This window comes from Passer montanus, unplaced genomic scaffold (genome assembly GCF_014805655.1).
Source record: "Passer montanus isolate IOZ18808 unplaced genomic scaffold, ASM1480565v1 scaffold5, whole genome shotgun sequence".
NCBI classification, from domain to species: domain Eukaryota; kingdom Metazoa; phylum Chordata; class Aves; order Passeriformes; family Passeridae; genus Passer; species Passer montanus.
Genome location: NW_024369929.1, coordinates 16,204,228 through 16,226,307, shown reverse-complemented (window position 1 = coordinate 16,226,307; position 22,080 = coordinate 16,204,228). Strand labels below are relative to the sequence as shown.

Below are 22,080 nucleotides of genomic sequence, written 5' to 3'. Positions count from 1 at the left end.
ACCACATATTGGAGCAACACCACTGCATCCCCCCAAAATAATAAAACATCCAGCATCTGTCTTGGGTAGAATAACCTTTTGCTTCAGGCTTTCTCACTCCTGGGAGCTGTATTTTACCCTGAAGAAATATTTTACTGCTTTTGTTCCCCGAGTCTGCCAGCAGAGTGATATATGTGTATGTATTTAATATGCTCTCCATGCAGAATCCGGGGTGACCTATCCATCCTGTGCTCAGATTCAGGAGCCTGCCTCTGGTTTCACTAACCAGGAAAGAGCTCTTCTCCACTCTGGGAGCCAGTTCCAGTCTCAAGGTGGTGAAAGTAATGAATTAAACCATGAGATTGTTCTGTGACTACAGGAGTGGAGCTTTTCCAAGTGCTTTCCTTGCAGTGTAAATCACTTGGATTCAGATCCTGAGCTTAACTGAATCACTCATTCCACTGAAGCTTTGAAACAATCCAAGGAATCTGCTCACTTCCTCAGGCAAGTGAGAAGGATAGCATGTGATGCTCTGATTTAGGAGCAGATCTAACACTTTTAAAAGTCCAATTAGAATCACAAAATTCTTTGCATTTGAATGCATTTTGAACAACACAATTTATATAAGAAATAAATCTATTTTGCAAATAAAGTTTCAAAATGTTGCTGCTCTAGCAGCTGAATGAGTCTTACAGATGTGACAGGAATGCTTTGAAATGTAGCAAAATGCTTTTTAGCCTGTTGAAGAGCTAGAAATTGCTCACATTAGAATAGAAATGGGTAGTAAATTTATGTAATAAATGATGAGCAGTCTGAAGTGCGTGGATCAGACACTCAAATTAGTTTCTCTTGTAACTCCAATGAAAGTTAAGTTACACAAAGAAGAAAAGGGAAGATGTGAAGCAGTACCTGACCAAGGTGCAAGGTCCTGTACCTGGGTCAGGGAAGGGGAGCATCCAAGGCCAGGCTGGACAGGGCTTGGAGCAGCCTGGGACATTGGGAGGTGTCCCTGCCATGGCAGGGGTGGCACTGGATGGGCTTTAGGGTCCCTTCCCACCCAAACCATTCTGGGATTCTGTGAATACCTCAGAGGTGAGATTCAGTGGGATGCTGTGAACACCTCATTTGGCAGAATTCGTATGAAAAATCAGGCATTCAGGCAAATGAGAAATCTATCCAGTGTTTTCTAGTCCAGATTCACCTGCATACCTCCAGTATGTGAACAGTAAGGAATCTGAACGACTTGGACTGCTGCTTTGACTAAATGTAGCATTTTTAAAATCTCTTTTTATTTCTATAATATTTTAAACTTTGCAGGTGCTCTGAACCAGCAGTGATAGTGACAATATTGTTATTTTATCAACTGGAAAAGTGCTCCAATTCTTCTTCATTTCCCTATCAGGATGTGAATTCCTTCAACCATAAACCAGAATCCTAATTATTTATATATTGATTATATATATAGATATAAATTATTTCTGACCCACACTCTAGGAGATTTATTGGTGTAAAATCCACTTGTTGATTTTTATTATGCTCTAGGTGGTGGGAAAGGTTTTGATTGATATCCCACGATGATATTAATAATATTGTTTGTATATTTTAATGGTTGTAACTCACTTAAATGAGGATATAGATATGCAATGCCAACATATTAATTTTGTAGTAGTACAAACAATAGTACAAAATAGTAGTACAAAAATAGTAGTACTATTTTTTGTTAATGCAACTTTTATGTTCCCTTTTAATTTCATCAGCTGATCCTTGTGTTCGTGTGCTGGAGCAGGTGGAAGAAGCTCTGGAGTCATCCATCACAATTTATAAAAACTTTTCAGCAGGGTGTGGGCTGTCTCATGCTTGCAGAGAGGATACCATTCACTGGCTGTGAAAGGAAACAGAGCCTTTCTCTGAGAGCAGCAGGAGCTGGGCTTCATTTATGTGGTTTTTTACCTCCTGATGGTCACAGAGTCCACAGAATGGTTTGGGCTGGAAGGGACCTTCAACAGCATCTTGTTCCAACAGCATCTTGTTCCCCAGTTTCCTCTAGACCAGGCTGCTCCAGGCTCCATCCAGCCTGGCCCTGATCCTCATATCCCTTCACTCTGAGAGTACAGCACAGCCTTATCTCACAAGGGAAGTTTAAATTATTTTCCCTCACCATTAAACAGATGCCCTGGAAACATTTCTGAACAAAACAGGTGAGAATAGAAAAGGTTTCATTACAGTCAGGGCCTTTCCATTACAATTGTGTGCCAGTGAGGTTCTTTGTCATCTTCCCAATAACTGGTCCAGTTGAACAATTCCACTGATGTCAAACAGAAGGAAGTGGGTTTTTTTCATGCTCATGTTTATGTTTCTACATTACCTGTGTGTATAACATTCATGTAACACTGTACACACAAAGTTGGATGGCCCAGATCTAAAACCAAATTACAGTGTTTGCCACTGCTACCAGGTAGAAATCATTGAAGCAGAACTACAAGGAAAATAAAAAGCAAACTCAGACATGGGGGTATTTTACTGGTGTAAGTGTTGTTGATGGACATTCAGGTGTATCCTGCACAGCTGTGGAAAAAATCAATACCCAAGTTCCTTCAGTGCTGCTTGAAAAATTGTACAGTGACTGACACAGTGACTGCTTCACAACCAGCTTTGGAGGGCTGTGAGTCCACGTGTGCTGCTGATTTAGAGCTGTGGGCTCATTTTTTAGAAGGTGGTGGACAGAAAGCAATCAGTGAATTAGATTGTGAAAAAGTAAAAGGTTTGCAGCTCGTTTGCTGCAGAACTCTCCTTGGTCCTGATTTACCAACCTTCCTAAACTCTTGTGAGGTCTCTGTATCAGCTGTTCCTATGGAGCAGACACTTGAGTCAGCAACAAGAGCAGACACTTTGTGATAGGATGCTGTTAATCAGAAAACAATTTTGGCTTTTTGTCCCCTGAGGTGTCAGTTGGGCAGCAGCTGCAGTGGGGTGTGCACTGCAAGGTGGAACATTTGGGAAGTGCTGCTGGATCTCTCAATCCTCAGACATGGCTCCAAGGAATTCATTTTTAAGAGAGTGATGGTTTGGAAGGTTTTAAACACAGAGATTTTATACATACTGCAATATAATAAATTATAGCTTACTTTGAAAAAGCTGATCAAATAATTGGTCATTACCAAAAATTTGTCTTCTTGGTACTAGTTAAGTAAAGGTACATGAAAAATCCCACTGTTTCCATACTAAAGAAGCAGGAGCTGAATGCTTGTTGAAAAAGAAATCAAATTGGTGGTTTAAGAACCACTGATCTGTAAAAATGAAATTTAAATTATATTCTACTGCATTTTTCACATTCAAGACATGAAAAACATATCTAGTATATTTCCAGTATCTGGCAGTTATTTGTGGCATTATTGGAACTTTCATCCCTGGAACACCAGGCCATATCCTTCACTGGAAAAAATCAGTTTTAACCCAGTAATGACTTTGTTAAATACAGTGTACAATGCTCTTGCACAGGAATCCTCCTTTTATCCAAAGGTCTCAGAACTTGATAGCTCTGCCCATTAAAAAAGTAAACAAAACTTTAACCTTCCTTCAGAGATTCATCAGAAAGGTCAGTGCTCAGTTCCCTCCAATTTCCCAGGCTCAGCTGGGAGCTGATTAAAGCTGCCAGCTACAACTTGTCAGTTTTGTCAGAGACAACTTTATAAACCCTTTGTTATTCACTTTGCTGTGTGTTATAAATATATTTATCTTCCTCTGTCAGGCATGGACTGGACAATGCTAAAGGAGCAGTTAAGCTCTAACATTAATCTCTCTAACAATGTCATTACTTAGTAACTCAAACCAAAACCATGGACAGAATATTCAGGAATTTTCTCTAGTTCTTCTCACAGGTGACTGGAGTGGTTAGGGGGAAAATGTTTCTTATTCCAGGAGGTTTCCATCAAGTCTGTGTCTGTAAAACCAGAATATGTGACTGGCTGTTATTCTGTGTCCCTGGAGAAATTTTCCTGAGCTTTCCTGGGTGTATTTGGGACTCAAATACTACCTGAAATCAGCTGTCTCACTTCTTTTCTGTAGTTGCTGAGGCTTGGCAGGCCTCTCCTACTGAACACAGAGATCACATTCTGCAGCTACAGGTTTAGGCATAATACTCTTGATCCTGCCTTTTTCCAAATCAAGGAGGACTTGTGGGTAAAACCAGGATGTAAAGTGAATTTAATCTAAGTAGAACTGTTCAGCCATTGGATGTCTTCAGTGATGTGTTGATCCTGCCTTTTTCCAAATCAAGTAGGACTTGTGGGTAAAACCAGGCTGTATAAAGTGAATTTAATCTAAGTAGAACTGTTCAGCCATTGGATGTCTTCAGTGATGTTCTGTGAACCTGGTTGGTTTTCCTCTGAGTTTGGTCTGGAAGATTTTTGCTGACAGAGGTGCAGATGAAGCAATAAAAGGCTGTATGCATGGCCTGCAGAATGCAGGAGCAGCTCCAGAAGGGGCTGGGCTGTGCAGGTTTCTCTGGAGCACTCCCAGCCCAGTGTCCCCCTGACACCAGCTCTGAGCTGGGCTCACAGCATCAGAGGGAGGGCTGGGCACAGCCAATTGGCACTGCTTCCTAAATCCCAAAATACCAAACATGAAGTTACCTTTCTGTCAGAGCTTGTGTTCTGCCTTTAGGAGGGAGAATTCCTGCTCACAGGAGAAGGGCTGCCCATCTCCATTGCCAGCATTTGGGTGGGAACTGACTCATTTTCACAGGCCTGTTCTTGATTAAGGCCAGGGGCCTTAATCTCTGCCTCTCTAAATGAGTTTAGGGGCTACAGTATGACATAAACTATTATAACTATAGGTGTGTGGTAAAGCATTCACTGTTACTTCTCCTCTCAAAGGTCTGAATTCATTTCAAATCTTTGACATCTTGGAACTTTCTTAAGGACTGGTAACTACATATTGCCTTTCTCTAATACTGGTGAGTTTCAAAAGGTGCCACCATGCGAGTCTGGAATGGACAAAAGAGCAAAGGGCAGAGTGTGGCCTGGGTGGGCAGTGGTGGAGGAGTGGCAGAGGGTCACGTTTAGAATCTTCCATCCATTAATTTCCTGTTCCTGCTTTGCAGTCTAATGCATTGTAACTGTGTGTCACTTGTTTTTTTTCATTTCTCAAGGGTCATGAACAAACAGCACCATTTTGGGATTTTTACAGCATTTCTGACAAATTCTCTGACTTTTGGACTTGTCTAGAATATTATTTCAAACTGCAATAAATTGCAATCTGTGTTGATATGCAGCACTTCTTCAGAGGCTTTATTGTGTTCTGCTCTCAGAGCTGGAAGATGTTTCTTTTGGTTACACTTAGAATCACAAGCAAAGTGAATTTAATGGTTTAACAACTTCCCTCCTGGACTTTTCATCACCCAAACTGATGTTTGTAAGTTTGAACATGCTGTTCTCTGTAAGACAGTCTGTTCAGGAATCAGGAATGAAGAAAGACAAACAGAGGATTTCTTCCAGGTCATGTCTGAGTGAAAGTGTTAATGTGAACATGCTTGTAGTAGACTTTAGTTTCTAGTTATAATCAATACTTGACATATTTTTCCCATGATTAAATTAAAGCTAGGAAAGTGAGGTTTCCCTGAGGAGAAAACAAGTGGCAAAAGAGTTCATTGGTGATCTGCACCTAATAGAAATAAGTGCTATAATTGCCTCTACTCTCATTCATTTCTTTGTCCCTGCTCCCTCCCCCTGGCCTGGTGCCCAACAACTTTCTGGCTTATCACCCACATCAGAGAAAGAAGAGTTCACACACGTGGTCTTGCTTTTTCAGGACTTTACAGGATTCCTTAGGAGAGAGGTAAAGGAAAACTGTATTAGAGCTGTGTTTCTTCTGCATGATATTTCCATCAAAATGAAGAGGCATCCTTAAGGTTCCATGTCAGATCCACATGGAGTGAGAGCGTTTTCCTCATCAGGAGTGAGGACAGCCTGGGCTCCCACCAGCACAGCCAGGGACATTCAGGCTCCTGGAAGGAGAGTTTATCCCCTAGAGGTTGGATTAGGAGTTAGTGCTTTCTTTGCCTTGTGTTGCCCTGTATTTGTGCTGGGGCTGGGTTTTACCCTCCTGAGCTTGAGCAAGGTGTGGGATGTGGATGTTCCCCACACCCCTGGGCTGGCCCCTGCAGAGGTCAGCTCCTCATGGATCCTCCTCCTGCACCTCCATCCCCACCTGGGCACTGGGACTGGGGGTGTCAGGGACTGACTCACTTGGTTCTTTGAGGGCAGTTCCAGGAAAATGAAAACAGGAATCAAAATAGCTTGAAGAAAGACATCAAGTAGAAAAATGTGACTGGAACCTTTTAAAGAGTATTTTCTGGAAAATTATACTCAAGCCTTATCTTCCCCACACCAGCAGTTTGATTAGATTCTGAATGAGCCTTTTCAGAGTCCTCCTGGCAGGTCAGCCAGAACTCACCTGCCTCTGGGAGCCAGCTGTAGCCTTATTGCTTTGTTTCTAGGAATAGAACTCAGCTATTGCTCCACCATTAATGATTTCTGCATCCTGAGTCTATTTCCCTGTGACTTTTTGAAGGATTAACGTTTGGAAACAAATTATTCTTTTATACCTCACATTTTTTTAAAAGATTTCTTTTAGACCATGAAAATAATCAAACTGTTTTGAATCTGGAAAATTGATATATTAAATGTTTGGGCTTTTATTTTGAAATCAAACTTTCTTTGTGCATTGCTACTGAACTAGGAAAATCCTTTAACAATATCTGGCAAATACAGATGTTTACTCAGTTTTTCCTGTGAAAAGTGTGAGAATGTTGTAATTGTGCTCCATTTCTGAGGTACCTGCTAACAGACTGTAAGATCATGTTCCCATGCAAACTGAAAATTATGGTGGCTTTAAATTAAAATTAAGAACTCAATCTTTATGACATTAAGTCAGAGGCAGTCTAATGCTATCCTGCCTACAGTTATTTACAACCCAGATGTTTACAGAAAATGAACCAAGCTCTTTATTTTTATTTTTTTATGGAACTACTGTCTCCTCATTAAGTCCCTCCTCGGCGCTGGCCCACGTGGCTCTTTGAGGCAAACATTGTTTATGACACATCTCCGAGCTGATTCAGAGCTGAGCAGAGAGAAACTGGGAATAATCCCACTGCAAAAACAAGCAGCAGCTCAGGTGTTCAGCTACCAAGGTGGGAAATTGCTCTGACAGTTATGATGTTGTTCCATCTTTTTCTAACACTTAAACATCATTTCCTTCCAAGGCGTCACTGCTGCCGTGGTTCCCAGCACTCACCAGCCTGCCCTGTGCTGGGCATGCTGGGCATACTGGGCATACTGGGCATACTGGTTGTGCTGGGCACTGAGTACAAGGGCCCACTGCAGACTGGGCCAAAAAACCTCTCTAAAAATTTCCACAGATTATTTATCAAGCAGGAGTTCTTCCCTGTTGTTTATGCTTGAACATCTTACACTGAACCAAAATGAAAATAATGAAACACAGGGAGCAGGTTTATCAAGCTGAGTTTCACTTTTATATACTGAATTATGAGCATCCAGCTATTAATGAAATTCTCTTTAGCCTCTAATTAATATGAATGCAGAACCCAGAGGTTGCATTTTTGCATTTCTATTTTCTAGATGTAAAGTTTTGATGATAAAAGACAACTTGATGGGATTAAGAAGAATTTGGTAACTTGAATGCTTGACTCTAGAATCCTTTGTATTTTTTTCCCCTTATTTATTATGTTTTGGGGGTTTCAGCTGGGAAAGATTTGAGATATCAGAGTTGTTGCCTGTTCCTTGCTTGCTCAAATAGCACTGATTAATCTGGGGGACTAATGAGCTTCTCAGTATCAGTGGGTTTTAATAGAGGAAGAACTTGGTGACCTTGTGCACTGTAAAAACAGCAAGGAATTTAATACAGCAACTACAAAGATTAACTGCAATTAACTAAAATAGTGTGAATCTTTGCTGTGAGGTAGAGGCTCATCATTTGGATGTGACAGAGGAGAACTGGAGAGAGATCTGAGAGATCTGGTTGCAGTCAGGTTGGTTCCAGGATTGATTCAACGAGGTATTTTTGTGCAGAGAGGGAAAAATGTCAGAACCTTTGTACAAAGCAGTGTTCCTACAAGGCAGAGTGGGGATGGGAGAGGTCATGAGTGAACAGAAGAATAAATTTGGCAGGAAGAAAAAGAAACCTCTCTCATGTGAAAACTTGTTTATTCATGAACATCATAAAGGCCATAATTTTTTTGAGCTCACTCATGGTGCCAAAAATGGCAGCACGAGGAGCAACGTGGCCGAGAACAAGCATCAGATGTGAGGCTGTGTGATGTCACAGAACCATTCTGTCACTCAATGCCAATGATTTCCAGGGCTGATTGCAAGCAATCATTAATCACTTTGTATTGAGAGCAACCAGCTCCTTCACATCTGGGGCAAGAACAAGTGGCACCTATTTAGCCAATGTTCTGCTCTCAGCAATTTCACACGTTGTCTTTGAAAATAAACCAAACTGGGAGAGATGAATCAAGATTATATTTTTTTTCCCAGGAATTCAGATCATTGAAACCTTAGTTTACTTGTACAATCACTGTTCCCCACTCACACTGACTAGACTGTGCCAGTGAACAACAGGAATTGTCCAATATGGAATTGATGGGGCTGCTGTAAGAACACTGACAATTTCTGAGTATTATTATACTTCTCTGTATGGCTGTTAGAGAGAAGACTGAGATCATAGGACAGCTGTTTCTTTTTACTCACCTGCGCTGGAAAAGGCTCATGCAAATCAGGTGTGCACTCAAATTATGGGATTAGAATAATCTCACCAAACCCAGGGGCCAGTTACTACACATGGCTGATATACAGCAAGAGCATTAGGATATACATTTCCCAATTTATATATACTTATCCCCAAAGCCAAAATGTCTTGGGAGATGGGACCTAATAGAATCTGCCCTGTGGTGTTAACACAATGTATTTATTCTACCCTTCCTTTTTAGTTTAGAACCAGATTTATTAAATCACGTACGATGTTTCTGGTGAATCCTGCAGTGTTTCATAATAATGAGAAATTTCCCTTTGCCTTTCTCCTGTGCCTGACAATCATGATAAGTTACTTAGACAAGTTACATCAAATTGGAATATTTTTAAATGTAAATGTTTCTCAATAGCTGGGGTCTCAGGCACTCAAAGTGAGAGGTGGCAAAGTGCTGCATTTCTATGAGTTAATGAAATACTTTGCCTTTCTGTAATCGTTGTTCCCTAAGGATTGCAGTTGTTCCTTTGAAATCCTGCTTAATCTCCACAGTTATTTATTTTGTCAGTACCTTCAGTCGTGATGGTTTGCTGTCAATCATCCATTGTCAAAAGAGAAGTGAATTTCATCAAATATTCTGTAGGTGCTGTCCCAGAGCTGAGGAAGGATTTACCTGCAGCCCTTGGCATTGTAAATGAGACAAAGCTCATTAATGACGTGGCTCATCTGCTCTAAGTGGCTCTGTCGGGCAGGAGAAAGCAGAGCTAAAGATAACTCATAACCCCAATGTCTTCTCAGAGTGGCCTAAACAATAGTCATTGATCTAAACATAAATTGCAGTTATTACAGACTTCATTTTTTTTGTGGTATATAATTAGATAATTCTCCAAAGAACTTTTTATCACAAGCATTTTCATTAATTAATATTAAACGTCATTAGCAGTCAACTCAGCTTGATCAAAGGCGGATAAGTTGCAGCAAGACTCTGAGAAATAACATACCATTTACTAATTATATTATTGATTTTCTGGTCTGAAGCATCCTCATTACAAGTGATCCAAAGTGGACCTTGCTGAGCCTGCTGGGGGTGCTTTGAACACGAGGAGTCGCTGGCAGCTCTGAGCCTCCCGCGCATAAATCACTCCTGGGCCTGCTTGTGCATCTGTTTTCAAAGGTGATGCTTTAATGGACTCTGAGAGCTGCAAAAAGGGTGTTCTGTGTGGCTCCACATGAAAGAGGGAAGAGATTTGGGGTTTTTTACTCCTCATTTTAATCATTCGGAAAAGATTTTAGATCTGTAGGCGGATACTTTTGAACAGTGGAAATAATGTGGCATAGTTGATTTTAATTAGTAGGCCAGCCTAAGACAGGATTTCCCATAGCTCCCTGTGACTTTTTTATTTATTAAATGAGTTTTTAGTACTTTTTTCAAAGTTAATGGTACATTCAGACTTTCCAAATTTTAATTTCATGTGAAGGCAAAAACAGAAAAAAATACCAAACCCAAAACAAACCATGAGGTGAATATTTGATTAGAACAAATGTGGATCTGAGCAACAGGAGCAACCTCAGATGTGTCTTATGTAAGTTTAGTGCTTTCATAGGAAAATGAAAAGGAATTGAGATCAATGACATAATTATGAAACGTTACTCTTACCCTTAATTGCTTATACTTAAGAACATGAAAAGCCTAGATTTTAAAGTATGTGTCTGTGTATGTGATTAGCCTATTCAGTTGCATGAAATTTCAATTTACTCTCAATTCATGATAATAAGGTGAGATATTAGTAGTAAATATTTTGTTTAAATTGTGAAATGTGAAGTTTGAACATCTTTTAGAGCTAAACCACTATCCAGACTCCAGCTGGCCTTTTTGTGCCTGTTTTCATTGGAATGTTAAAGGATTTTAACTAAATCCTTCAGAGGAGTAACTTACAGACAGACAAAAGTCTTGGTCAGAGTCAGTAGTCTGAAAAAAATAAAGTGTCTGAAAAATGAGAAATTAACTGTAATTTTAAAAAATCAACTTCCGATTTTCAGATTTTAAGGTCTTAGAATAACATTCTAAAAACTTCTGACTGCTCTGGTTCCCACCTACTCATTTCTACTCCCACCTTCTGTTTGACTTCCTAGTTAGCAAATCAAAGAATTGAAACAGGCTGAGAAATGAATGTCTGGGCTGGTGGGTGGGCTCCAAGCTTAAACAAATAAACAGACGAGCAAAACACATCCTATCCCTGCATCTGTTTGTGCCTGAGTCTGCTTTGGCACAGGATGAGGGGTTTCATTCCCCAGCAGATGAGGAGGACACGCTGCGCTGTCTTTTCCACTTGGTAGAAAACCCAAAGGATATTTCAAGGTGTATTAACAACACATTCCTCAAAAATCAGTGTAAGGAGCTATTCTATATAAACCAGTAACCAGTGATTTATTCAGGTACTTTGGTGTTGTGGTTTTCTATTTACCCCTTGTGGCAGTTTTTTAATTGAACAGTGATTCCTCTGGCTCACACACAGCTGTTAAACATCTCCAGCTTTGTGTGGCCCAGCTATAGCAGCAGTAAATCATGGAAAGAGTTGGGTTAGGAGGAGATGAGCTGGAGTTTAGCTTCTCTGTATCTGAAGAACAGAATTCTATGAAAGGAAGCAATGCCATGGAAGAAGGAAGGAGGAAGATGTGGTGAGACACAAGGGTGGTGTGCAGGCTACTGAGATTCCAGTGAGTGGCCAGAGGAGAGTTCACAATCACCTGTCCTGCTTCCACTCAGACGTTTTCATGCACAGAGAAAACTTGTTTGTTCTGTGGCAAAGGAGGGATTGCTAAATTATACAATCTTGACCCTTTGCCCTGCAGCTCATGGCACTCCTGGAGTCCCAGCAGGTGCTGGAATTCATAGCTAAGAGCATGGAAACTGCACCGGTTCCCTTGGAGACTGAGTGAATTGGGTTGAAGTTTAAATAAATAGAGATACAATTGCCTGTAGTGAGTTCCGTGAAGGGGATGTGGCAAGTGGCTGTTGATCTGGGAAGAAGTTGCCATAAAATTCTAAGTGGAATTCTCCAGAGGGATTATGGACAGCAGTGTGTGAGACAACAACACCTAGAAGATGATGGTCAGAAAAAACGGCTGAAAGGGGAAACAGGACTCACAGCAGGTACCTAAAGAACTGGAGCAGGTGGAAGGAGGAGAATAATCTGTGGGGAGTTTAGAAACCCTTCATTACTGCTGTGCTCTGCAAGGGAGAACAACATCACCTCACACGTACAAATATATACAAATACAAATAGAAGTTTTCCACAAGTGTGGTGCTAACCAAGCCAAAAGTCTCAAGGCTTGTGCTCTTTTCCTAACTGTGCTGGAGCTGGTGTCTGATGGGAGAGGAAAATGGGGAGCTCCTTGTTTCCTGCCAGCCAGCACCTCGTGCCTGTGTTGTGGAGAGGAAGACTTGGGTTTGGTTGGTTAGCAGGGCAAGTGGTGCTTGCTCAGAGAACCTACAGCCAGCACCTCATGTGCCCACTTTGTGGAGAGGAGGCTTGGGTTTGGTTGGTTAGCAGGGCAAGTGGTGCTTGCTCAGAGAACCTCAACACACAGTGAGCTCTGTTAAACTTTACACAAAGTTCAAAGCAATATAAGCAATTTTTAAGCTCTGATTTTTTGGCCTCTGCAGAGAGATTGATAAGGGGCTGGTAATGAAGTGTTGTCCTTGGTCATCTGAGAGCAGTGGAGCTGAGAGCAAGCTACGGAGAGGGCTCAGTAAGAGGACTCAGCAGATGGTACATGTGAAAAGAACACAGAGAGAAAACTGTGCTTGTCTTACCTGGTAGGAAAAAACCTTAATTAGTACATTTGAAAATGAATGAAAGTAAGTCCCAAAATTTCCCCATAAACTCCCTCTTTTATAATTTTCATTAACCTTTTTTCTCAAAAGAGTTAAATAAGTTTTTAGTGTCAAAGTTAGGAAGAGAGGGAAGAGGAAGCCAAGGCATTTGCACACACCAGTTGTTCAGGTCTGGTTTTGTCCATAATGGTTTTCCCAGCTCCTGTTTTCCTGCCAGCAAACAGACTCTGGCTCTAACCTGAGTAGCTCCAGTGCCATCTGCATTGGACTGAGCTGGCACATCCAAATTCTCCCCAGATTCAAACTGGCACAGTGAACTCAATGGACTTCAGCCATTTACACCAGTAGAGACTTTGGCCCGTGCATCTTCTTCGCCTTTCTTCCACTTAAGATACTCCCTTGCAATCCTGCAGTTCTCTGTGGGTTTGCTCTTTCTGATGTGTTTATGAGTGTTCCTCCCTTGACTTCTTGACAGACATTTTGCACAGTGCCCTGTTACTGTAAGCCAGGTGCTTTTATCCCTAATGAAGAGTTTCCTGGAAAAGGAAAAAAAAAAAATAAACAATAGATAAAGTAGGTCATGGAGACAGCAGAGTCAAGAGCTTTGCATAGTGATGTAAAATTAAATAAGGCTGGGGTCATGTTCTCGTTTATCTCTGCAGTTACTGCTCTAACTGGTCTGTGATGGTTCCCGGAAAGGTGAGGAGATTTTGGAGGACTCTTTAGATCTGCTGGGAGTTTGGGGCACACAGAAGAGAAAGCAGACACAGAACTGTGGGACCTGGCTGTTATCAGAGAGCATTTGCAGCTGCTGTTCTTGCCCATCTGAACCCCCTGAGACCCCTCTCAGTGCAGGTGCAGGGGCCTCTGTGGTGGTGTAGCCTGAGGGCCACCCTCAGTGGTGCCCACCCTGTGCTCGGTGCTTGAGAGATCCAAATTTAAGTCTGGATTGCAGAGATATTTTACTTCTTGCAGTGCCTTTCCCCAGTCCAGATGCAGCCTTTGATGCCCAGCACTCCTCCTGCCTGGTTCAGAGTGGAATCCAGCAGGGATTGCAAAGATCTTCCTCACTCACCTTCTCCATGGCATCAGCTTTGTGTCCTAGCAAAGGGCACACCTGTTCAGCCAGTTTTCCATGCAGGATGCCTGAATCTGGCAGTTTATAGCCAAGCACCAGAGTAACCAGCCTGATTCTCACAGATTTGTGCATGCTCTGAAAACCAGATAATTTTGTGGAGCTCTAACTTGAGGCTTTGATTGAACCAAATATCAATCCTCCAGTATTGACAGTGTTCCAGATGTGTCTGTAAGAAACACAGGAAAGCACAAAGGCTTATTGCAGCTTCTGAGGAAACCTCTTGTATTTCAAGTAAAATTGGCAGTTTTTACGTGGCCACTGTAATGCTTAAGCCATTAGAAATCTAAAAATTGATTGAACGTTTATCTTACACTTACCAGACATCCACAGAAAAAGTTATGTTCTGTCTGGGATATCAATGTCTTTAATAGCTATGAAATTAAAAACTCTTAGATTAAGGTTTCAAGAGGCTGAGAGGGGAATGGAATTCAGGAGGAGGAAACCTGTGTGCTGCTGTAATAGGGAGTGCCAGGGAAGATAAAGCTCTGGGAAAAGCCCCAGGAGAAGAGCTGAGGATGATGAGCTGTTGCACCAGTGGGGTCAGAAAAGGTGGAGATGCAGAGGTAGCAAACATTATTTCCTTTCTGCCTGGTTAAGATATTGAAGATAAAAAGTTTTTCCCTGTCTGCAGCATTTTTATAAATATATCTTTAGTTTCAGTGTTCATTTTATTCCAGTGTTTGGTTTTGTTTTAGTTGAATTAGTACCTCGAAAGTTCAAGGAATTCGCCAGCTTTAAAGCTAAATTGGAAAAACTGAAGCTGGATTTGCAGTGCAGCTCCAAGGCTTGCAAATCAGCCTTCTCCCATAAATACTGCACTGTTTCTGGAAAAGAAGAGATGGGTCTTTAAATGAAATATGAGCTGTAGCACTGGGATGTGATGGTGCTGCTGTAGATCAACAGCCATCAATCTGTGTTACTTAATTTGTCCCTGGCTCAGCTGTTGACTGTACTTGGGACTTTTTTGCTGTTTGTTTCATTTTATTTTCCTCTGAGATAAATGAAGACAAAAAGAAAGGGTCAATTGTTCTTGACAAATAGAAGTAATTTTTTAAAATATATAACCGTAAAGGATATTTTACATTTTGAAACGGCTTTTTTTTTTTTTTCCTGACTTTCACAGATCACAGTTAATTTATTTCGTGGTGTGTCTATTGAACATCCTTTTATTTTATTGCTTGTTACTCTGATTTTCAGGTCAACTTTATGTGCACTCTTTAAATGCTGTAACAAAGTTGAGGTGTTTAAACTAAATATTTAGAGACTTTATTCCTGGGCATGGCTGTAACACTCGGGTTGCTCTATTTATCCTGGGTGTTCTGGAGATTTGAGGCCTTTGTCACTCGAAGTGTCTCAGGAGGCATATGCTGCAATTGTTTGCCATCTAGCACATGGGCTGGGTGGGTGGCTGGGTGTGAGCTCAGTTCAAGCTCATTTGGCTTCTCAGTGATGAGCTTTTTGATGAGTGTCAGACACTTTCTCTCCTGATGCAATGTCTGTGGAGGCTTCTCTGAAAAGGGAAAGGCATGGGAATATAAATACACTGTTCATCAGGAGCCAGAGTGACTCCCCACACGGATTCCAGCAGCTTTAACATTCCACTAAATGAGAGTTGTGGCAGCAGTGGAGAGGACAGAGCCTGGCTCCTTCCTGCCATCCCTGCTGCAGCTCTGTGGTGAAATCCTTCAGGGCCCAGGGTTTTGCCTTTGCAGCCTTGCAGCACCAAGCTGCTTTGGGCAGAGATGCCAGTGGAAGGTCAGCCCCTGTCCCTGGCAGGGCTTGGAAGGACAGCTCAGGCTTAGGCACTACCAGGAGCACAAAAATTTCAGTGGGCTTGAGTTCGGATTGATAACTTCAAGAGCCAAATGTTCAACGGGCTGGCTTCCAGTTTTACACTGGTAGGCGAGTATACAAGTGCAAAATTATGGGCAGAACATCACAGAAAGTCTTTTTCCAAGCTGACCTTTCTGAAAAGGAGCCAGCAATTATGTGGATTTGGGCACTGGTTCAGCAGTGTTTTTAGGTGTTGTTAATGCAATATTTTCATTATATTCTGCTGGACTATCGATTAACTTTTCAATTATTTAAGAAAAAGAAGTTTGGCATTGTAGTGAATAATAGCTTTTTGGATGGGTAGGTGTGCTTTGCACGAGTGTTCATGGAGTTTGTGTAAGAACTGACAAAATCCAGTCTGCACCTCTTTGTATGCTGATGATAATCTCCTGGAGTGGATGGGCAGTGCCAAACATGTTTGCACATTGTTGCTTCAGTGTATTAACACTTCTCAGTTTGTAACGAGCTTGTTTTCAAAGCACGGGGCAGGTTGGCCAGTCCTCTTCCCCTGGGGAAGAAATTGAGAGCTTGCATGTCCTTAATTCCACCTGAAGTTCCAGAGCCTGGGGCTGTGTGTGGGCTCGGAGGGAAAACACTGGATGCAGAACCTGGGGGGAATTTGAGCCCCCTCAGCCCAGCCCACTCTGCTCAGCCAGTGCCAGGCCTGGAATCTTTGCCAGTGGGATTTTAGCAGGGGCCCAGACACATCCAGCAGCCTTTGTCTTGATAAACATATTTCATTAGCCATAACTGAAGTAATTGCCCAGATTCCTTGCCTCTGACACATCTCTGTGGTATTTTGACCCAGTTTTCCTCTGAGAGCACTGGAGGAACAATCTTGAGCTTCCAAAAATAACATTTGATAGATTAAGCAGCACTTACTTCATTATTTATTCTCACTTAGCTGTGGCCAAGCTCCTGATGACTCCAGAAATCAGCTCCGAAAAGTGCTAGCACTGGAGCAGATCTGCAGACTCCATAAGTTATCCCTGGAACTGTAACAATGCTCTCTCTAGCAAGCACAACTCACACTGATGGATTTTAGAGCTCAGAAATTTAAAGCAACTTAAGAGTTTTGGATGTTCACATCCCACTGAAATCAGCCCCTCAGCCCAGTTTTGGAAAACTGAGCAGCTGTGGTTCAGAGTATAAGGGAGAGCCATGAGGGCACTGCAGCAATTATGACCCTGGTGTGTTTATTCAGGCTTTAAAATAGAGCCTCTAAAATGAGATCTCGGAAATGGAATTGGTTCCTGTGTTGGGACTGAACAGCACCCACTTCACAGGATGGTGCAGCAGAGGTGCTGGCTGTGGAAAATGAGCACACAGGACTCAGGATGGAGGATTTCCCCATAAACTGTGAAAATCTAACACTTTGTGTTTATTCTTTCATTTCCCAAGTCATGTTAATTGCATGTTAATTCTTGTCTCCTGTCTCCTGCATTAATCGTGCAAGGTGCCAGCACAGGGAACACAGCAGCCCAGGGCACAGTCTGCTGTTTCTGCTACTTCTTCCATCACTTGAATTTCTCTGTGCTCAGATGATAAGAATCACATTGTCAGTGCTTTTGTATTCAGTACCTGATCCTTCCTGGAAGTGTTTATCTGTTTAAAACAGCTTTAAATTTTCATTAAAAAACAAACAAAACCACAACCTGTCACTGGCAATATTTCTGTTGGTCATGACAACAACTTTTAGAGGTGACTAGTGAGGTTGAGTGGATTTGTTCTTGACTGCCCAGATTAAAACAAGCTGTTCCGAGCAGGTATCCTGAGCTCTGCAAATTATCCACTCCTTTCATGGTATCTCAAGTTATTAATCATAAATGGAGACATCCAAAAAACCCTGATCAGTTTTGAAACTCATGGCCTCATTTAGCTTTCATAACAGCTTGTTTCGAACAAAATCTGATGTGGAGCCAAATGAAGTGTGTGTTTAAATGATCCCTTGCCTAAACTATCATGAAAATTTCAGATGGGATGAGAAGAAGGAATGCCACCAAGGGCAGCTTGTTGGAAGCTTGCTACTACTTAGAGACTAAAATAGTGTAATCAGCAAACACTCCGTCACTTTAATGCTTCTCCAGAGAAATCCAACTTTTTGTTTCCTGGCTCAACCACTCTCTTGCATTTTCCTCAATTGCTCCCACACAAATGCTAGGATCCGTTTTCATTTTGGCACACCTCATTTTCCTGTTTGGTAGAAATGAGAGTTAAGAACAGAATTATTTATCTTGATGCATGTAATAAATTTTTCAAGAATCAACATGGCTTTGTAAAGCCTTCTTAACCTGTGAAAGCTCTTCAAAGTAAACATGAGCATCAAGAAAGTGCAGTTAGATTTCCAGAAGGCTTTTGCAAGGTCTCACATAAAAATTCCTGAAAGAAACTGGACTTTCTTGTTGTGATATTAAAGAAGGAAAAGTCTGTATGGGAACAAAATTAGGTAGGAAATGACAGGAAACCAATTTCTGGAGGCTGGGAGGGTGTAAGAGGGATGTGTTACATCCCCCGTGTTCTTCCACTCTTTCTGAGCTCCCTGCTCTTGCCTGAGAGCAGGATAGTGGGATTGGTCTCAAATAGCACAATTATGTTCTGTTATCTAATTATTTTGAAAGTTTTGTCCTTGATTTGTTTCCACACCCCCAAATACATTTCATCTGACCCAGTTTTCTGTTTTCCCTGATTGCTCACAGGGCCAAGAGACCTCCCAAGAGCTTTCTCCCACTCCCCCGTTGATGTGCCCTGTGTCTCCATGTGCTGGGGATCTGTAAAAACAGGATCCACTGGGAATTTTTAGCACTTTAAGGTAAGACTTTGTAAGATGGCTCTTTGCTAAATGAGTCACTTGGAAATTTGTGGAGAAAATTCAGCCTAGGTTAACTGAGTGCATAAACATTTAGACTTTATGATCTTCAGAAGTCCAGAAGGATTAAAAAAGGTGTTTGCTAGAGAAAGACATCTCTGCTTACAGCTAGACACAAAATTGGGGGATTTTTTGCTTGGTTTAGAGCTCACTTCATCCCAAATTGAGGGAAAAACATTCAATTTAGAACTCTGTCATGGACTGGAAATTCTTTTTGAATTTCATGTCAAAATCATGTTATGAAATATTTTATGACAGAGATGTCAAAATGAAATGTTTCACTACTTCAGGCCCTGAACAGGAAAGTCTCCAATGGTCATTTTTAGTTAGATTTTCTAGCCTGTCAGACACGGAAACAGAGGAGAAATTGGACCTGTAAGTTTTGGGTTTCTTTATTTTTTTTCCTTTGGCCACTTAAAGTACACGCTGGTCTTTTTTTCACAAGAACATTGCCAAAACCAAGTCTTCAATGTCTAGAAAAAGCTTTATAGGATATTTATTTCACCCAGAATCTCAAAAGATTCTTTGAGGTCTTATTTTCTTTGCAGGTAGGTCCTACTCTCAGGGGTGCTGCTTTCTCCCCACTCTGATGTTCATGAAGTTTAAAGGATCATCTGCATCTCGAGGTCTCTTTGCAAACCCCAGCACAGTTTCCTCAAAGAAGGTTTTTTGTAAAGCAGCTCCACAGACAAATAAATTAATGATTTGCCACCTACTAGATTTTCTGTAGCTAGAATTTGGAGCTTTCCTTTCTTTTGTGATGGAAGCACTGACTTGTATCAGTATTGTAGATGAAATATGAAATTTTTCAAAAAGGAGGAAGATAGGAGAAAATGGCCTAAGGAGTAGCAGATACCTCATCAGTTATAATTACCAGAAAGAGACACTTGTGAAAAACCACCTGGCTGTCCTTTGGATTGAAAGACTCTTCCCAAATTTTGCCTAAATTGACTTCTTTCGCTTCTGAAAAGAAAAATCAGGTCTGGAGACACAAAAAGTTCAGAGTCCATGTGGGGATTGTACAGACAACCATTGTGACATTTATTTTGGTGTTCAGCCCCCAGGCTGCCTGTCCTGGGAGAGTGGCAGACACTGGAAATGTTGCAGTAATTTGGCTGTAGCTTTAATGAAGGTACAGGCATTGTCCCCCTCAAGGCTGGTGCTGCCTCCTTGCACAATCTGCCCCAAACACTGAATTTGAGGCAGGAATTTCCTGTGTGCTGTGGTGAGCAGTGAAAGCTGAAAGCCCAGCATTAGATATCATTACTGGATTCTTTTTTGATATTGGTTTTTAATATGTGTGCTCCTATTTTTAGAGTTTTATTCTGACTCCTTTAATAGCAACCATTCCATTTTGGTGCAAGGGCTTTTCTATTAACAGTGATCAAAGTGAAATATTTCATTTGAGTTACAAAAAGAGACACTTGAGATGAATGAGGTTCTGCTGGATTTGGGGAATTGGATGGTTCTGATCTTCGATCTGACTTACAAAGTTAGGAAGTTAATGACACAAAGCAGCTCTCTCATAAACAGATAATAACAGAAATTAGCAATAAAAGTTTGGAAAACAGTTTGGAACCTCTTTCTAATACACAGGAAAAAAATATTCTGTGTGCTATTAGGGCTTATAAATAATTCTTTGACATTTGTTTGATTTAAAAACTAAACTGAGGCGTTATTTCCTTAGGAACAAATTGAGGTCTCTGAGAACTACAGAATTCAAATATGGGGCTGCTTTAGACCTCATTCTCTTTAGAATGAGTGAGGCAGCAGGGCTCTATTCTCATTTATTTTTATTTTGTAGGGAGTACTTTAATATAAAGGAGATATAAAATTCAATATAAAGAATGGGTAATTTTCAGCAAGAATGAGTGATCTTAAGAGCCTCTTTCTTAGCATCTGGTGTATTCTAAGCAAATCTTTCTTGAAAGTTTGCTTTCTGCTGAACTCGAGGGCACTGGCTTCAGTTAGTACTGAAGAAGAAAAAATTGGAGTGGAGGAGAAGTTTGATTTCTAGCTTGAATTAATTATTATTTACCTTTCAGTTCCTGATAACTGATGGAAAGCAAAGGCAGGCAATGAATTACTGATTTAAAGTCAGGCTGCCTTTCTGCCTGTAATTAATGTAGCACAGACCCAGGCTGTTGATGTTCTCCAGAAGTTAACAAACTGAGCACAGAACTGAGTTTAGATTTAAGCCCTCTCTGAAGATTTGCATTTCCTGGAGCAGCTTTGCCCACACCTGCCCATCAGAAGGAGCTTTCCTTTAGCCCCACTTGCTCAGCCCTGCCCTGTACCAAAGGTGCAGAGGATGAAGAAGGAGGGTAAAGTAAATTACAACCTGGAAATACAGTGCCAAGACACACTTATCCCCTTGCTTTGGCCTTACTGCAGTGCTGCCCAGTGTCACAAATAAAGGCATTTTGGGGAGGGGTTTGTGTCAAAGGGATGCCAGTTTGTGCAGCCTCATCCTTGGGTTGTTCACGTCCATTGTCCATGGATGTTCAGGGAATGTTCACCTCTGCTCTCCCACAGCTCTGACTGTTGGAACATTGGGACTTTGGCAGCTCAGCTCCTCCAGGCATTTTCCTCCATGGAGATGAGTGCCCAGGACAGGGATAGGCACTGGCTTTTCCATAAATCCATCCTTGCCTTGTCAGCCCTCTGGATTTCCAGACTAAGCTTTTGCATTGTTGCTGTGGGACTTTGGGAAAGCCCACAGGTAAAAAATGGTCACTCCTTGACTTAAAACCTTTTCATGAGGAACATTAGCATTAAATCATGTTAATTAACATTAATATGACTTACATGGCTTAAGACCTATCTTTGGGTTTAGCAGCGCTCTAGGAATAATTTAAAAGATGAGCTATTGCTCCCATTGGGATTTTGACTTGAATCCACTAAAGGCAATGGGTGTCCTTGAACTGGCTAAGAAGGCTCTGGGTCAGGAGGTAATTTCTGAGCAGTTTCCTGGCTCTTCATTCGCTTTGTGATGGCTTCTTTATGCTGGGCTGTATATCAGGGCCCTGCAGAGCAAACCTCTTAACATCCCTTTGCTGTTCTGGACCCTGAGGCAATGAGCCATGTGTTTTTTTTGATGATCATATGAAGATTCAATCTATTTTTAGGGCAATCTTGTTGCCAGGAATAATTTCTAGGACTTCTGATTTGAATGGTGAATTATGTGTCCGTGTAAATGCCTGAAATGGGTATTTAAAAATACTTTTTCCTGACTTAATGTTTTACAGATTAACACCTCTAATGCTGTTACCAAAAAAGCAATTTTATTTTCTATCTACTTCAAATTTTTGACTGGTGTCATTGGAGACTTCTAGGCTAGCACCACAACTTTGGTTTCAAAGCCCCAAGCAGGCGTAAGTCAGTACATTTAATAGATGAACAGGAAGGTGATGAAGACACCACACCCGGTGAATTTTGTACAACCTCTTTCCAGCTCCAATGCAAATATTTTTATTTCATGTTCAGTGCTCTGTGTAACATGCCCCAATTCACTGACCTCTGTAATTCTCAGTGGTTCCCCATCCAGGGCTTGAGGAGGGCATTGATTTTCCTTCCATCATGCAATAAGCACGAGTCTCACATCCAGCCCATATTGACACCTGTAAACCCCATTTAAATAAATCAAAGGGGGCATTTGGGTAT

At 41.3% G+C, this 22,080-nt stretch overlaps 1 protein-coding gene across 6 annotated transcripts in view; it reads left to right on the top strand.

Annotated features, from left to right (window-relative positions):
- The window catches only part of MEGF11 (multiple EGF like domains 11), a 252,056-nt gene that overhangs the window by 40,907 nt on the left and 189,069 nt on the right, over window positions 1-22,080 (top strand). For all 6 annotated transcript variants that reach the window (XM_039723396.1, XM_039723398.1, XM_039723397.1 and 3 more), the window contains exon 2: window positions 18,248-18,360. The gene's annotated coding sequence lies outside the window, so the exon portion shown is untranslated. The remainder of the gene's footprint in view (window positions 1-18,247; window positions 18,361-22,080) is intronic.